Source organism: Castanea sativa, chromosome 11 (genome assembly GCF_040712315.1).
Source record: "Castanea sativa cultivar Marrone di Chiusa Pesio chromosome 11, ASM4071231v1".
NCBI lineage: Eukaryota > Viridiplantae > Streptophyta > Magnoliopsida > Fagales > Fagaceae > Castanea > Castanea sativa.
In genome coordinates, this window is record NC_134023.1 from 38732309 (window position 1) to 38751675 (window position 19367).

Consider the following 19367-nt stretch of genomic DNA (forward strand, 5'->3'; position numbering starts at 1 on the left):
GCAACTTGCATATGGGCGTTTTTGTCATTCAACCATCATATTTTCCTCACCAAGTTTTCTCTCTATTTTAGGGAGAAAACTTTTTGGTGAGCCCACGGAAAAAATATCTATAGCCCACCATTTACTTTTCTTCCTCCCCACCCAACTAAACATAATATAAAAAAGTTTTCCTTCCCATTTTCTCTTCAAAGTTTTCCATTCACCCTATTTCACCTCTAAACAAACACACCCTACGGAACAAAAGAAGTCTTCGGACTACGCATGTTAAAATATATTCATTAAGGTCCTCCTGAATAAAATAAGACCTTGTTTGGTAACGGTGTTTAAATAACAAAAACTATTACTTAAACACCACAACATGTATTTCTATACACTTTTTCACCCACATGTATTTCCACAAAATTTAAACAATGTTACTAAAAATCTTCTACCAAACGAGCCCTAAGTTAACATGTTGGTTGTGTATGATAATGTTGTTGTTTAGCCAAAAAAAAAAAATAGTCAACATGTATTAGGGATGCTAGTTGTGTATGGCGGTTCTGCCTATAATTCTACTGACTAGGGCCTGTTTGGTTGGAGATTTCTAGTATCATTGTTCAGTTTTCAGTGTTATGAAAACACGTGTTTGAAATGTTATTGTTATTTAAATATTGAAAACTGTTGTTTAACACTAGTACCAAATAGCCCCTTAATCATTAATGATTGTTATTTATTTTGTGTGTTTGATGTGTACGTTTACCACTAAGTAAGAACAAAATTATTTTGTTTAAATTTTTTTAAAATGCTAGGTTGTTTATTTTTATTGGATGTTTTGATAAAATTGGTTGATTGAAATTAATTGTTTTAGCTTTATGATAGGTAATTTTTGTTGCTGGACTAATTTTTTTTTTGGTATATTTTGTTTTAAAATTTAGATCTATAGGTTTTTTTATGGTCTTTAAAGGAGGAAAATGCTAGAGTTTCGAACTTTTTTACAAATTGCTAATGTAGTGAGTGATTATTAATAAGTATAAAAGTTACGTAAATTATGGGTCTAAATGCAAACCAATAAAAATTTATTACCTCAACAATAGGTATAAATATTATTAAAAAAAAATTGGTTATCGCACTACTCTTTAAAGAATCAATGATATTGTTAATGAAGGTAGAGTAATATTTTATAGAACAAAATTACTAAAATTGGTACTTATGTGCTATGTACTACACACACATATATATTAAATTATTGGGGTGTGGGGGGGGGAGGTGTTCCCCTAGATCAAAGTCTCCCTTTGTCCCTTACAGGCATACAAAAAAAAAATCTAAATGTTGATTAGTTCTCATCCTAGCTAAACTGTCCGTACATCAGTTAGCTTCGTGAAAGGAATGTTTTATATGAATTGATAGAATTGGGAGACCAACTACCTACAATCATCTAGAATAGGGAAAACAATGTTATTCATTTAAGAAGAGTTACCTAAAACATCGACAATAGATCTAGCATCTAATTCTACTTCTGTAGCAGTAAATATTACGACTACAACATAACAACAATCCATCTCAAAGTCCCCAAAGCTTAGCAATAAAGTTATTAGTAATACCAATTTTCCTAGAAAAACCTACGAACTAGTGACCATTCCCATCCTAAATTACACCACCACTCCCAGCTATGGCAGATTGCTAAGCATAGACCCATTCGAATTAATAAGCTTCATCCAACCAAATTGAGGCATTTCCCAGCAGACTTGCTTCAACATCAAGCGAGAAACACCTTTAGGAGAGGAAGCACAATAGATGAACTCAGCTACATGATGAATGATTTCCAATGCAAGCTTTGGGTTGGCCTTTTGAGTCAACGAATATCATTTTTATAGACTTATCCCTAATTTTATTTTTATTAGCATATTAGAAAAAAATTTGTATCCATATATAATAATTAACTTGTAACTCTATGCATATGCATGAATACATTTAAAAATATACAATTGGATACACAGTATAATCCCTACATATGCTAAACAATATTGGTAGTCATTCTTATATTTTGTTAACTCTTAAAACAGTCTTGTTAGAATATTATTTTGTAGAAGATGCAAATTGTCCATGCTTTTTATTTATATTATTAATTATGGTCTTTTTGGGTTTTGTACTCAATAACTCACTTAGATGGAAATTTATGATGCAATCTCACATTTGGCACCAAAATCAAGAAATATTTTAGGACACGTTGTACAAAATTGGACTTCAATTGTAAAATTTAATTAGAATTTCTTTCAACTTTGGCTTTAAATATATATACTAATATGTAATTTTATGTATATGAATGAAATACATTTGCAAATAAACAAAACTAAATGCAAATTAAAATTTAATCAAGTTTATATAATCATATATAATGTCTGTATATTTGAAAATATAAAATAGCTACTAATAAAATAGATATAAGTTTATTTGAAACAAATGGAAAAAAAAATTATTTAAATTGTTATCCATGAAATTCTCAATTTTAGTTTATTCAACCACTATTTGTATAATAATAATAATAATAATAATAATAATAATAATTGTAAGGGCACGATTTGGATTCTAAGCACAAGAGGTGATAGGGTTAAGGCCCAAAAAGCCCAATACAATAAATTTGTAAAGAGTGAGCTAAAAACTAGGTTTCAATGAATTAAACAATGCTCACAGTGGACTAAAGATGATAAAAAAGCAAAGAAAGTTAAGCTGTACACAAAGAAAATCCTTCATCGGCAAAGTCTAAGGTGAACAGTTCTTGAATATATTTCCTTTAGACTTTATTACAATTTCAGTTCTTGTTACTACTGTGTTTCTTCTACAGATTCTTAGATGATCTTCTTGTAATGGAGTTTTTCTTCTTTATATTCTCCTGCTTCACTTCATATATTTATCCTTCTTAGTAGAATCGTCCGAAGTGTTGCTTTGGATGGCAGATCAGACCTTCTGACCTCTACTTTGCTTAGCCGAGGAGGCATACCTCTTCGGACTACCTTCCCAAACCTTTCTAGTCTGAATAATTTCGTAACTCACTGATTCGTACTCCTGCACTAACATCTACTTGTCCTCAGACTACTAAATGTCCTCGAACGAGGCCTACGGCCTAATATACATTTTTGGGCCCTCTATCCCTACAATAGCCCCTCAAAATTTCCTTCCTTTATTCCCCTAAAAAAAAGGAATTTCGATATTATAATAAAACTTCTATTCTTACCTTACATCACTTCTGTCTGTGTAGGTGTCTTTTTGACTGCCTAGTAGTATGCTCTTGACGTTTTGACATTTGGGACGTGCCTGCAATTAATTTCTGCGACTCCATGTTCCTCACATTCTACGATATAATGGAGATCCAATGACTGAGGATTTTATAGGACCTTGAGCGTGAGTTTTCCCACTTGTTTTTCTCTCTCATATATATATTGCTCAGAAGCTTCAACTACCTCACTTTTTACACTCTCAAAACTCAAGAGCTAGTCCAAGGAGCCTTTTTTTTCTCTCTCATAAGTTGTCTCTAGCACTTTCTTCCTTCTATCTTCTCTTCTGTCTCTTATGTCTTTCTTTTTATTTAGGGTCCTCTCTTTCTAAGCCCGTCTAATTTCATCTCGTCTCCTTAGTTCCTTCAAAATATTTTTTATATGGGTAGATTTGCTTACTTAGTAGACTCTCCAGAGGGTATAGAGAGCTTTAAAGCTCAATACTGAATCCCCTAAGGGGTTTCTATTAGGTACTACAAACAGGGGGAGTGGCTAATCATGAGGCAGGAAGGAGAAGTAGTAATCTTTATGATTGCCTTTATAGAGGGAGAGATGAGAATCCTCATGTGTAGAGTCACTAGGGATTATTTAATAGCTTATAGGCTTTCCCCCACCCAGTGTGCCCCTAATATGCTTAGAATTTTAGGTAGCGTAGACGCTCTCAACAAGCAGATGGGCTTGAACCTAACCCACCACGACGTCAATTGGATTTACAACCATCACCACTTAAAAGGGCATGGGTACTACCTAAAAACTAGGGTTCCCGAAGCCAGGCTTATTTCGTGCCTTCCTGAGTCCAACAAAGGTATGAATAAAGACTACTTAATTGTCTCAAGGGAGTGACAGAATGGCCTTCACTGCCCAACGAGAGATGGGACACCTGGTGGGGTTTGTAGGTCTAGGTTTATTGTTCCAATATCACCCCTTTTTTCTTACTAACATCTTTTACAACCATTTTTTCCTATTTGTACTTGTAGTTGAATTTTTCTCTGATTTTAACAATGTTTTTATATTTTTTGATGGTTTTGCAATAAGTACTCTGCTGTCCCAAACCTAAACCTTGTCAACCAGCCGAATTTGAACAAAGTGCTCAAGGCCAAGGTCTTTGTCCATAGGGACGGGCAACTAAGAGCAACTCATCTTATCCTCGGCTACGATCTGCTATCATCCAGCTTTCAGTCTCCGAAGTGCGTGATTAAGGCCAAGGACCAGCTTCTGCACCTGATAAATGTCGCCATTCTGAGCTTCCTTAACCCAGGCCTCTTCCCAAAAGGTGTGTAGTAAATAGAGCTACCCTTCCATCTCACAGCCGAGGAGGAAGCAACTCCCTCCTGACCAACAATCAAAGAGGAAGAGGAATTGGTTTAAGTTTCAGACTTTGAAGACGACTTCGAGGTCTTTAACCAACCCCAGTCCCCAAAAGCTCCAGTTGGTGATTTTAGCCACCTTCTTCTAGCGTAAGTAAGCCACACCCAAGAAGATCCCACCATCCCAGATGCCATGGTGCTACAGCGTAAGACGAGATCAAGCCTTCGAGACTTGCTGGAGTCTCAAGTAGGAGGTAACGTGCTAGAGAAGACAATCCAAGCCAAGCCCTCCGACCTGATCCTGCAAATAACAAGAGGAAGAGAGATCAAAGGGGCAAGGAGGTAGTGGAAGGAGGAAAAAGCCAGCTCTCAAATGAGGCCGAGCCCCAAAAGGGGGCCAAACAAGCCAAGGTAATGCAGATAAGGTCCTCTAGTGAAGGGGCCATTGCGGACAGGAAGGGTGACTCCCAAGCCAAAATTCCAATTTAGACTTCTTCTATAGTGTTGGATGGAGCTCCCCTGCCCGTTGATGCTTCCATCAGGGACTTTCAACAAGGGAGGGCTGGATACGTGGCCAACACTGTGGAATAGGCTTTACTGCTTCCTAGGGATATGGCCAACCTGAGATCAATGAGGAAACACGAGGTGTTCCTCAGCTTAAAGAGAGACCTTGCTCTAGTAAGTATGTAAATTAGCTTTCTCATATTCAAAATTATAACTTTTTTTTTTTTTTAACCATTGTTCTTCTTTCCTTGAAAGGCTGTCTAAGCTGCACATAGAGCCGAGGAGTTAGTGAACAGCTCCCACAAGCAAATGAAGGATGAAGAAGCCAGGCATATTGTTGTGGTGGAATCCTTCAAGGTGGCTAATAAGAAGATCCAAGAGTTAAATACTCAATTAATTGAGGCTAATAGGTAGAGGAAGAGCACTGAGGCTAGCTTGCAAGGAGTAAAGAAGCATACAGAGACTCAACGCAAGCAACTTTTCCAGGCCGAGGATGAGTTGGCTACAGCTAAAGAGCATATAAAGGCTTTGAAGAAGAAGCTAGAGGAGGCAAAGAAGGCCGTAGATAAAGCCAAACAAGACAGCTACGAGGTGGGGTTGGCAAAGACTGGGGAAACCCTCAGGGCTGAGGTTTCGGAGGTATATAGGATCTACTGCCTCCAAGTGTGGAATAAGGCCTTTAACCAAGCTGGAGTTAAGGCCTTCTTTACCCTTAAGAGAGCAGATAGTGTATACTATCCCCCCGCCATCCGTGTATCAAGCTCCTTGGACTCCAAGGCTGAAATTGCCTCCAAAGAGATAGATATTGGTGAGGATAGTTCTACCAAGGCCCTCTTCTGATAGTCTTCCTAAAGAGGCAGAACAGCTAAAGGTTGCTGAAAAGGAAAAAGACACAATTAAGGGAGTAGTCCCTGATGCCCCCAAGCCTCTAGCTGCACCAAAGGACTCCTCTAAGGAGAAAGAGACTTCCCAGCACCTAAAGATTATCCTAGCTACTCTTCCTATGCCTACCAAGGAGGATCTTAAGGGTAAAGGTCCAACCTCCACCACAGCTGAAGCTGCCAAATCTGCTAAGGCCAAAGGAAAAACTAACCCTCCGCTGAAGATTAATTAGGGCCTAGACTAGAATTTGTAAACTTATTATTTATTATGTTTTCTTTTTTATGTAACTGTTGTCTTTATTCTCGAAGTTTGTAATCAATTTGCCCTTTTCAAAGGCTTAACTTAGTGATAATTATGAGCTTCTCTTTTACACTTGTGGTATTTATGCAAATCCTAACATAGCTTCTGCTTTACTTCACACCAAATCGATGTGAAAATGAGATATAACTTCATTTAGTTATTTGCATAAGTGATAGTATAGTTGTTACACCCCACATAATCAGTAACAGAACAAGCTAAACCTTCCAAGTTTACCATCTATAACAAAGTGTACCCTTAACTTCAAAAACATACCTTAAGTATAATTAACTCAAAGGACCCTGTATATAGCTGGTTTTCTTTTGATTTCAAAAATTGGTGGAGCATCCATCCACACAAGACCCCACATAATCTCTCACTCAGTAGTAGATCTAAGGAGTTGTAGATGACAATTAGCTCATGAACAGATCATGGATGTACTTGAAAATGCTTTAAGTGATGCTCAAGTATGCCCTTTCAATTAAGTTACCACAATAAGGGTCTTGGTCATCCACCATAACTAGGCTGGTTACTAATTTACCCAAGGCATGTGGTTCGAGGAACCTGACATGACCGAGGTTTTGTTTAGTATTCTCATAATCAAAGAAATGTTAATTTACCCAAGGTAGGTGGTCCGAGGAATCGGATACAGCCGAGGTTCTGTTTAACACTTAGTTAGATGCTTAGCAGTGCTAATCTACCGAAGGTAGATGGTTCGAGGAACCAGACATAACCGAGATTCTGTTTAACACTCAAAAAAATAATGAAGAGTATAAATTTACCCAAGGTATGTGGTCCAAGGAGCCAAGCATGACCAAAGTTCTGTTTAAAACTTAAACAAATAATCGGGAATATTAATTTACCCAAGGTATGTGGTTCGAGGAGCCAGACATGACTAAGGTTCTCTTTAATATTCAAACAAATAAAGAAGAGTATTAATTTAGCTAAGGTATGTAGTCCGAGGAGTTAAGCATAACTAATATTCTGTTTAACACGTAAACAAATAATCAAGAATATCAAGAGTCTATTTACTATTCAAACAAATAATCAGGAATATTAATTTACCCAAGGTATGTGGTTCGAGGAGTCAAGCATGACCAAGATCCTGTTTAATATTCAAACAAATAATAAACATAGCACATAATGTCAAAAAATAAAAAATGGCAGAGCTGCCTTTCATTAATAATAGTACATTTGCAGATTATTTACATTCCAAGGACGTGGTATGATCTTTTCGTCTAAATCTTCTAGGAAATAAGCACTTATACCAGCAACTGAAGTAATACGGTATGACCCTTCCCAATTGGACCCTAACTTTCCCGATGTTGGGTTTTTTGTAGTACCCACAATTTTTCTTAACACTAAGTCTCCAGCAGCTAAAAGTCTCAATCTCACACTTGAGTCATACCCCTGTTTGAGCTATTGATAGTATGCTAATTGAACCATGGCATTTTCTCTCCACTCTTCAATCAACTCCAAGCTCTTCTCTTATAGGTTGTCATTGCTGTTTAGAGTGAACGAATTTATCCTCAGCGTTGGGAATCCAGTCTCTAGAGGAATCACAACCTCAGCTCCATAAGTCATTGAAAATGGTGTTTCCCCAGTTGACCTATGAGGGGTAGTCCAATATGTCCAGAGCACATGTGGCAGCTCGTCTACCTATTTGCCCTTAGCATCATCCAACCTCTTCTTAAGCCTGCTTACTATGACCTTATTGACAGCCTTGGCCTGTCCATTTCCCTAGGGATAAGCCAGAATTGAATACCTATTCTTAATACCCATTGCATAACAATACCTACTAAAAGCTTTGCTATTAAACTGAAGCCCGTTGTCCAAGATAAGGGTTTGAGGAATCCTAAACTGAGTGACAATATTTTTCCACATAAATCTCTTAGCATCCACATCCCTAATGTTTGCTAGTGACTCAGCTTCAACCCATTTGGTGAAGTAATTAGTGCCGAAAAAAACCACCTCCTATTTCCTGCTACCATAGGGAAGGGCCCTACAATATCCAATCTCCACTGAGCAAAAGGCCAAGGATTGGATAGAGGCTTGAGGACACTCCCTGGCTGATGAATGTTTGGAGCGAATCTTTGATATTGGTCACACTTCTTCACATACTTTTGTGCTTCCTTTTACATACTAGGCCACTAATACCCTTGAGTGAGGGCTCTGTGAAACAACAATCTGCCCCCTGTATGACTTCCACAAATCCTTTCATGCAACTCTTCTAGAAAGGGCTCTATTGCCTTAAGATGGACACATAACAAATATGGCCTAGAAAAAAAGCGCTTGTACAATTTTTGTTCCTCGGACAACAAAAAACGAAGAGCCTTTCTTCGCACTTTGTCAGCCTCTTCTCTCTCTTCTGACAAGATGTCATCCATAAGGAATAAAACTATGGGATCCATCCAACTAGGTCCCACCCTAATTTGATGAATCTGCGCTCTCTCCCTTTTTACCTCAGCAGGCCTACATAAATCTTTAACTAGGATGACTCGAGGTAAACTTTGCGCTTAGGAGGTTGCGAGCGTGGAAAGAGAGTCAGCGTGCGTATTTCTACTTCTAGGGATTTGCTGTAAGGTGAAAGACTCGAAACCTGTTTGCAAGTGCCTAACTTGACTTAAATATTCTTGCATTATCAGATCTCTGGCTTTCAATTCTCCTTTTACCTGTTTGACAACCAACCTTGAATCTGAAAACACTTCCATTGTTTTTCCTCCCATTTTTTGAACCATAACCATCCCTACCAGAAAGGCCTCATACTCAACCTCGTTGTTCGTGGCCGAGAAGTCCAACCTTAAGGATTTCTCAATAATAATCTTTTTGGGAGATACCACAACTAGCCCCACTCCAGATCCTCTTTGATTAGCTGCATCATTGACATATACTCTCCAAGTTAAAGTTTCCTACAAGGACACCATTCCAACTGATTTTTCATCCATGTTCTGTTTTTCTCTTTCCTCTTCCAAAGGAGATTTAGCAAACTCGGCCACCAAATTTGCATGGATCTGGCCCTTAATAAAGGTGCGAGGCATATACTTGATATAAAAAACCCCTAGAATTTTACCCTACTTGGCAATTATTCCTGTGTAATCAGACTTCCAAAGTAATGATTGAAGAGGAAGTTGGTTAAAATCATGACTGTATGAGCCTGGAAGTAGTGAGGGAGCTTACGTGTTACATGTACTACCGCTAAGATGGCTTTTTTCCAGTGGTAAATAACGAATCTCTGTCTCATGCAATGACTTGCTCACATAATAAATTAGTCTTTGTACTCCATTATCAACCCATAGCAGAACTAAGCTCACCGCATAAGAAGCTACAACAATATAAGCAAACAAAATCTCCTCCTCTTTGGGCCTGGACATAATGGGTGGCCGAGAAAGATATTCCTTCAGCTGTTGGAAGGCCAAGACATACTCTTCGGTCCATTCAAATCTCTTCCACCTATGCAACAATTGGAAGAAAGATCTACACTTATCTGCTGACTTAGAGATAAATCGTTTCAAGGCAGCAGTTATCCATGTTAACTTCTGAACCTCTTTAGGGTTTCGAGGAGGTTACAAATTGTTAATTACCTTAATCTGATTAGGGTTGACTTCAATTCCATGATGAGTGACCATGTAATCCAAAATTTTCCTGAACTAACACCAAAAGAACACTTGGAAGCATTAAGGCGCAGCTTGTGTTTCCTTAATATCTCAAAGATATTTCCGAGGTCACTAACGTGCTTGGATTCTACCTTACTTTTCACCATCATATCGTCTATATAAACCTCAATATTTTTTCCTAGTTGTGACTCGAACGTCCTAGTCATCATCCTCTAATAGGTGGACCCTACATTCTTTAAACCAAATGGCATCATCACCTCGTAGTGGTAATTTCCAGTAGGCGTAACAAAAACTGTCTTCTCTTAATCAACCATAACTAATGGTATCTGATTGTACCCTTCAAAGGCATCTAAAAAAGCTCATCCAAGGATGGTTGACAATTGCATCCACTAATTGATCTATTCGAGGCATAGGGAAGGGGTCCTCAGGATAAGTTTTGTTCAAATCTGTGAAACCTACACATACTCGCCACTTCCCATTTTTCTTCTTCACCACCACTCAGGGTAAAACACCTCCTTAATAGCCTCGGCCCGCTTAAGCTTGATCACCTCCTCTTTGACAGCCTTAGAATGCTCTTTAGATGAGCGCCGACGTGGTTGATTTTTGGGGATAATAGCTGGATTGACATTTAAATGATGACAAATGAAATTTGGATCCACCCAGGAGCTTCATAAGCACTCCATGCAAACACATCAATATTCTCCCTGAGGAACACCATCAGCTCTTCCTTCTCTTGAGGAGGTAACTAAGCTCCGACCTAGAAAAACTTCTCATTATCATCACCTATAACAACCTTTTCTAATTCCTCGCACCTTGCCCCTTCTAACACAACATCCATAGATAACACTGGCATCCTTGATTTCTATAAATCCCGCTCAACAGGACCGAGGACTCATCTTCAGCTTGATGCCTAATTGCAACTATCAAGCATTGCCCATCCATAGAATGGCTCCTAACTAGTTCATCAACCTGGTCCCCGAACAGATACTTCACTGTTAAGTGTAGGGTGGAAGAGACGGCCCTTAGGGCATGAAGCTAGGGTCTTGTCACAATGGCAGTGTAGGGTGAGTAATCATCCACTACAATGAAATCCACCTCCACCACTTCTGAACCTGCTTGTACCGGTAGTCTAATTTGGCCCCTTCGAATAACAACTTTCCTGTCAAAACCTACCAAAGGTGAATCATAACATGCCAAATCCTCAGGTTTCAGTTTTAGCCCCTTATACAAATCAAGGTACATGATCTCTGCCTAGCTGCCCTGATCTACCATCACCATTTTCACATCATACCCCCTTATCCTGAGGTTGACCATTAAAGCATCATCATGTGGCTGCAAGGTTCCAATCTTGTCTTCATCAGAGAAACTCAACGCTAGTTAGACCTCAATCCTAGTCCTCTTCGGCCTAGGGGTGGAGTCCTCTGCGAGTGGTCGAGCTATGGACATCACCCTATAGGACGAGAACCAATTCTCCCCGAAGCAGCTAGAATAACACCGATTGTGCCTAGAGGTGCCCTTAAAGAAGCATCTCTTTTAGCTCCCAACCTTGTTTGGCCTCCTTACCTATTGGGCTGAAATAGAAATTGCTTTAACTTTCCACTTTTGACCAGTTGCTCCAGATGACTCCACAAATTCCGGTAATCTTCTATGGTGTGTCCTCGCTCTTGGTGGTATTGGCAATGAAGGCTTTGATTGCACTTCGTGTGGTCTCCTCCCATCTTATTTGGTCATTTAAAGTATGACTCATTCTTAAATTTTTCCAGGATTTAATGCACTAGTTCTCGAAACACCGTGACCATTGTTATTGATACCATTTTGTTCCAGTTGGAACGGCCGGAATTTTTTGTACCGGTATGCAAACCGGTACCAGAATACCCCATGTTCCACCTTGGGTCAAATTTCGGGCTGTTTCGAGACATTCCGGTCATTCCGAATAATTTCGGCCGAGATGTAAATTCCGGCCGATACAGGATTTGGCTTGTTATTAAAAATATATATATATATAGTAAAGGTCCAAACAACGTCAGCCCACCGTTTGCCTAAATGAACCCAGCATCCCAGCCCACTTCTTCATCTTCTTCTTTTTCTTTATCTTTTTCTTCTCCGTTTTGTATCCATTAGTTAGTGGGACTGGTCTTTTGTTCTTTTATATTCTATTGTCTTGACTCTTGAGTGTCTTGGTGTCTTCTAGGGTCTAGTTCTATTATATCCTCTTTTATTGATTTCAAATTTCAACTTTTCTAAGTCCATCATGTGAGTAACTTTGGAAATGACAAAGAAAGTTAAAAAAAAAAAATCCAAAAGCAAATGTCAATCAGAGGTATTATTTTTATTTTCTGCATTGTGTACAATGGTTTATAACTTTATATTAATATTAATTTATTTTAAAAAATATATTATTATTAGAAAAATGTTATATTGATAATATTTTCACAATACTTACACAATAAATTGCAAATAATAGGTTGATATTAGCTGTTATTGGTAAACCAAAAAGTAATTTTAATTCTAGGTTTAAATTAAAACTAATAACAACTAAACACTTATGATTTGTTGTGAAATATTGTGAACGTAGCACTTCTTTTATTATTATAGTTTTAAGATTCATATACTAATTAAAATGTTAAGAACTTTTGTGCTTTGACTTTCACATTTATTGTATTTTTTAGGATTATCCAAAATGTGAATTTTATTTGTAGACAATTATAAATATTTTTTTTTAATTTTACTTTATTTAATTAAAAAAAATTAATTATATTCATTTTTTTTATATAATAGTAACACTTCTTTAAATTGAAACTTTTATGTTGTATAAGTGTGTGTTCATAAAGAGAGAGAGAGAGAGAGAGAGAGAGAGAGAGAGAGAGAGAGATATATATATATATATATATATATATATATATATATATATCTAGGAACCCCGAACACCCTGAAACGATATGCCGAAATAGGACGGTACCGAAATATTCCATTCCACTACACAAACCGAAACGAGGACAGAAACGGAATAAATAACATTGGTGTTAACCACTTGAGAAGAAGTAAGTCCAAATTGCCTAGCAAAATCCCTCCGAGGACGGTTATTGTTGTACTTGTCCAACCTAAAATCTCTTCTATCCTAATGGACCACCTTAGCCTTCCCTTTTCCTTGTTGTTGGGCCTCCTCGACCCGCCTATTCTTGTCAATATGGTCCATGAGGTGACGCACACTCTTAACAGGTTTCCCAATCAAAGATTTCCTCAAACCATGCTCGGCAGGTAGGCCGACCTTGAATGTCCTTATAGCCACATCATCAAAATTCTCATCTATCTTATTAAACATCTCCTAGTATCTGTCAGAATACGTCTTTAGAGTCTCCCCTTCTCGCATAGTCATAAACAACAAGGAGTCTAAAGGCCGAGGAACTTTGCTACAAGTTACAAACCGAGAAGTAAAGGCTCTTGTAAGCTTTATAAAGGAGTTAATAGAACCCTCCCTCAGACCATCGAACCATCTCATCACCATGGTCCCCAAACTAAATGGGAACACCTTGCACATCAAGGTCTCATTCTTCAAGTGAACAATTATTCTCTGATTGAAGTGGCTAACATGCTCCACAAGGTTTGTTTTGCCATTATACATGGTGAATGTTGGCTGAGTAAACTGCCGAAGAAGCATTTCTCCCTCAATCCTACTGGAAAAGGTGACTTAAAAATTTGATTCAAAGCCCTACTCATAGCATCATTGCCCAGGCCTTGGTGAGACAGACTCTTCCCCCTCCACTAATCATGGCGCTCCTTATCACACGAAAAAGACTCACTGGGAGGAGTCCTTGACCTAGGCCGGTAACTATTATAACTATCATCACCAGAAGAATGGTTAGAACTTGAAGGAATTCCTTTACATCGCTTGCATCGTAACCTCCTTCGCAAACGGTCAATCTCTAGTTGCAAGCTCCTAGTATTTTCCTTATGAGAGATATGACTCCCACTTTGGGATTGGCTCCTACTAGTGTGTGTGGTGTGCACACTAATCTCTCGGTCCTTTCTTCACTCAAGATTAAGAAAATGATCTTGACGTTGGGACCCAACAGATTCTTCTCAGTTTGGCCCCGAGCCTACCATAGCTGAATGTTGATCTCACTAAAACTTAAGTAATTTCCACAGATTAAGTAATGGTACCTGTAAGATTCTCTATCAATAAACACTATTTTCATAACTTGTTTATTTTAGGCTAATGAGTTCTACATAGGGCTATACAAGCACCACCCACCACAGACAAAACCGGTTGGACCCGAACTGATCCACCTGCCTCAAGCCTCCATCGTAGGTGTTAGGCACGGTGGTCAGTAGTGATTTTCAAGCACCGAAGTCGGCCAGTACGGTTGTTGACGAAGATATTTGGATTCCAACAAACACTGAACCGAATGGATTTGCTTTTATATATATATTAAAACTTGAGATTTCTACCCCCTCCAAGTCAAGTCTAAGTTTCCAATCCACCCACAATATAAAACCCACCACCATTTCAGCTTCTGATCTTCAAGCTACCTTTGTTTTTACCGCCGTCTAGGTCAGATATTCTAGTTGTAATCGCTGCCTCCATCGTCTAGTGGTCGATTGGATTTCACAAGTGAGTCAATCAAAGGCCAATCCAAGAATCTTTACCTTATTTGAGTTTTAATACCCAGAGAGTTTGAAATGAGTTTTGAATATTCTGATAGTTAGATTTGATCCTAAGTTTGATTTGTGGTTTGAATCCTTGGAGAGTTTTCTAGGTTTGATTTGTGGTTTGAATCCTTGTAGTGGGTTTTGATTATTTAGACAGGTGGAAATCAACCACCACACCAACTAGAACCACCTCCGATGTTATCAGAAATCCGTTCCTCAGGCGTGGTGGGGGCTTGGGTTTTTAGGAAACCAAAGCATCTAGTGCAGTGCAGAAAAGGCCACAAAAATTGGTTGCACCGCACCATGTACAACCTTATTTCTACATAGCATTTACGTGCTTTTTCCACCGATTTTATGATTAAAGATGCTTCGCATTAACTTTTTATTAATCAAACTATCATGCTCTGCCCCTCTAAAGATGAGATCCTGATTTTTTCCTTAGGTTCACATGACTCTTAACTTACATTAGCATATAGTTATGACAACTTGGTAAAGTTGTAAACAATTAATCGATTTTTCTCCTTATATTCTTTTTTGTTGTGTAGGAATTGTATTTTTTTTTTTTTGTATCTACAAACATATTGTATGTGTAAACTTCAGTATGTTGTATGTCTAAACATGCCCATGCTTAAAACAGTTTGGATGAGTGTACCAAGCATCACCACAATGGTGACAAAAATAAGTGGTCTTACGAAAACTTTTCTTCTTCAACGGAAGTCTAGATGCTGACTTACTCTTTTGTTTGAGAAAATGAAAATTTGGTTTGATGTGACCAAAAACATCACAATAGCAACATATGGGTACAAAATACAAACTTAGATTTTTCTCAAAGCCTAAGAGGGGGTCTAGATGTGGGTTGTGAAACTTGTTCATTTATTTATATATTTATTTATTTTAACTTTTTTCTATCCCAATTACACTAGCCTTTTATTATTCATCTTAAATGAAGAAATGAACCTTTTTTTTATCCTTTGAGCTAAGCTCTTTAAAAAGCTGGGCAATGTTTATTTTTTCCAATTTTGTTTTACATTCAATAAGTTACATGATGTAATTTTTAATTATCTTATTTATTGGGCAACACCCTATTACCCTTGTTAAACAGCATTAAATCAAAATTTTGAAAGCCTAAAATTATAATTATGCTAAACAACTAATATGAATTTAAATATTGCTGAAAAGTTGGCTTACGACATATCTGAAACACATCGGGTAGATCTGTACTGTGTTTGAAAAACATGCACTTAACGTATTGAACCTGAAAATATAAAAAAATTTAGGTAACTTAACATTTACACACATATATAACTGTATAGATAAAAACTTAAAATAGAAAAACATATACCTCTATGAATATAACATACATTACATATGATAAGAGATAGCCTAAATGTAAACTATCTTTACTTAAGATCACTAAATTTTCCTGAATTTGAGCTGGGGAAAGTCCTACAATATAGAAGGAAGATGAAAATGAAGCCATCCTCGCACTCAACTCCATAAATATAGTGGTGTTGTTGGTTATATCAGACCAAATTGCCATTTGCTTACACATGAGCATAAGTCTGCACCTAAACCTCCTTAGACAATGAAAAGTAGTCTTAAAATTACTTATTTTTGTCACTATTGTTGTGTTGTTGGGCACACTTGTCCAAATTGTTTAAAATATAAGCATGTTTATACATACAACATACTTAAACCAAATTGCCATTTGCTTACACATGAGCATAAGTCTGCACATAAACCTCCTTAGAAAATGAAAAGTAGTCTTAAAATTACTTATTTTTGTCACTATTGTTGTGTTGTTGGGCACACTTGTCCAAATTGTTTAAAATATAAGCATGTTTATACATACAACATACTCAAGTTTGTACATAAACATAATATGTGTATATACACACATATCATGTGAATATTTTTTTACATATAACATATCATGTTAATATTTATGGCAAAGATTTCTTTAAAAGCAAAATATGTGAAATATATATACATAACATGTGAAATACATACAATTCATGGGTACTAAGTACCCAGTGGCAAGCAAGGTCTCCAATTCTAGACCTGCGATGCTAGGGGTGGCCCAGATCGGAGTAGATTTAGGAATTTCAAAACATGGTTTAAAAAAAACACACACACACAAAAACAAAAACAAAAACAAAAACAAACATCACTTTTCTATATAAAAACGGGGGGAAGGAGGGTGGGGAATGGGCATTTGCCCCTAATTTACAAATTATGCAACAAAATTCCCCATTTTTTAAATTCAATTTTAAAAAGATTGAGTTACAGGTGGAACTCAACATTAGTAATGTCAAGTTTTATGCATATTTTGCAACTTAATTTTTTTTTTTGAAAATTTAAGTGGTACTCGACATTGCTAAATAGAACTCGATTTTGAGGATATACATAGGATAAGATTTTTTTTTGCAATTTAACACCAAAATGCTAACAATTTCATTAGTTAGCATCATTCTCAAATTATTTAGGAAACTAACATCACAAGTCTCTTACACTCAAGTTCACTATAGCAACTTGAGTCTCTGCGACTCGAGCTTTATGTGTTGGCAGTGTCGAGTTGGACAATTTATCCATGTGGAACTCAAGTCTTAAAGAGTCAAGTTCCCTCAAGAAACAACAAAGAAGGCATAGAGATCAACAATGAAGAAGCAAATCAACAAAGAAGAAGGCAAAGGAAGAAGAATTTGTGTAGAGGCTTCGTCCTCAAACGAAACCTTCACCTCTACACAAACCCAGACCTCTGCACAAATTCGATTCACACCTTTGCCTAAGGAAGAAGAGGAAGAAACCTTTGCCTTTGCACAAACCCAAACCTCTGCACAAATTCAATTTACACCTTCGCTTGAGGAAGAAGAGGAAGAAACCTTCGACTCTACACAAATCCGATTCACACCTCCATTTGAGGAAGAAGGTTTTGTTTGAGGATGATAAACAACGATCTGGGTTTGTTGTTACAAAAGCCCTAAATTTTATCAATAGAACTAAATGAAAAATTGACATTCTCTAACAAAAAGGAACAATCAGAACTTGTTGGCACCACAAACGTTGAGATAAAGCATGCGTCAGTGAGGTTTTTCTTTACTCTTCCTCTCTATCCATTGCTAGGTTTTGGGTTTTGCTCCATTGATCTTCCTCTACGTCCATTGCTAGGTTTTTCTTCTTCCTCTCCATTCATTGCTAGGGTTTTGCTTTGCTCTTCCTCTTTGTTGATCTTTCTAGGTTTTTCTTTTATGTAACTCGAGTCTTAAAGATTTCGAGTTCCATGTGGATAATTTTTCCACCTCAACATTGCCAACGCGTGGAACTCGAATCTCTAAGACTCAAGTTGCTACAGTGAACTCGAGTCTAAGAGACTCAAGATGTTAGTTTCCTAAATAATTTGAACGCATAGCTAACTAACGAAATTGTTAGTAAAATGATGTTATTTTGCAAAAAAAAAAATCCCATAGAATAGAGGCATTTTGCTTAATAGTTTCAAAATATGGGCATTTCACTTCATAGTTTGTAAATTTTGGGCAAATGCCACAAAAAAAAAAGAAGAAAAAAAAAGAGGAAAGAAACAAACACCACTACTTGCAAAGGTTAGAAGGTTGGAGTCCGTCCAAATGAATTTACTTATATACCCCCTACTTTGTATATTTTTAAGAAGAATATAAAGTATTTTGTTAGGTTATATTAGGAAATTAGTTGCTAACCCGTGCGATACACAAGATAGTTAAATAAAAATTAAAAGTATTTATTTTGCTTAAAGGTTTATGACTTGACTTAAAAAAAATGTATAAATTGAAAATAAATGAAAATAAGTAATTTTTTGTTCAATATAATGGTTTATAATTTTTTTTTTCTTTCATATCATTGGTTTCACATAACACATACTAGCGTGGGCTATTCTATGGTGATGATCACACAATACTCAACTATAATTAAATCTACTATCCACCATCAATCTAATCTATGCTATCTTGATAATAGATCTACAATTGCAATCTCATATCCTCCATCATTTAGAAGGTAACTAGAGTAATGATTGTATGTAATGTATATATTTTATTTTTTTATAATATAAAATTATTATGATAGATGAGTCTTTTCAATGGTGCCATAAAGGATGGAGTTTAATAGAAGTCATTTAAAATCCAACGTATCCAATAATTTAAAAAAAAAATTAATTTCAGAAGTCTTTTAATTGTAAATTTTTTTAATTATAAAATAAACTCCATCTAAACTTTAAAGGAAAGCATTCAGAATGATTACATCATTGATACCATATCATGATGGTGGCAAATAACAATATTATTATTCATGATTAATAGATGAACAATAAAACTGTGAATTAACAATTTAACAATTTAAATACCAAGTTTAAACTACAACTACACATATACAGAAGACTCCAAATACTAGAACATACTTCTCCTTTCATTATTCAATCAAAACCAAAGTTTCAAAGATAATTCCAATTCTATTAAACCTAATGCATACATACACATGAACATAAAGAATTCCAAAAAGTAAAAACAATAATCTCCAAAATTCCAAAAATAAAAACAACAATCTCCAAAAGCCTTTGCCTAATACAGTCACTATTTTCTTTTCTTCAAATTGTGTGTTCTTTAGTTCCTTTTCCTTTTATATTTCCTCAAACTTTTTCTAATTGACCAAAATATATCTCATATATGTTAACATTAAACCTGATAAGAAAACTTTACATACCTTTAGTTTTGAGGGCGCTCCAAGAACCAAAATCAATGCAAGAGATTGTACAGCAAAGTGGTGTTGGAAGTGAGCTGGCTAGTCAATCTTAGAGATCTTATCGACCGACAACCCGAAGACATACGACCATG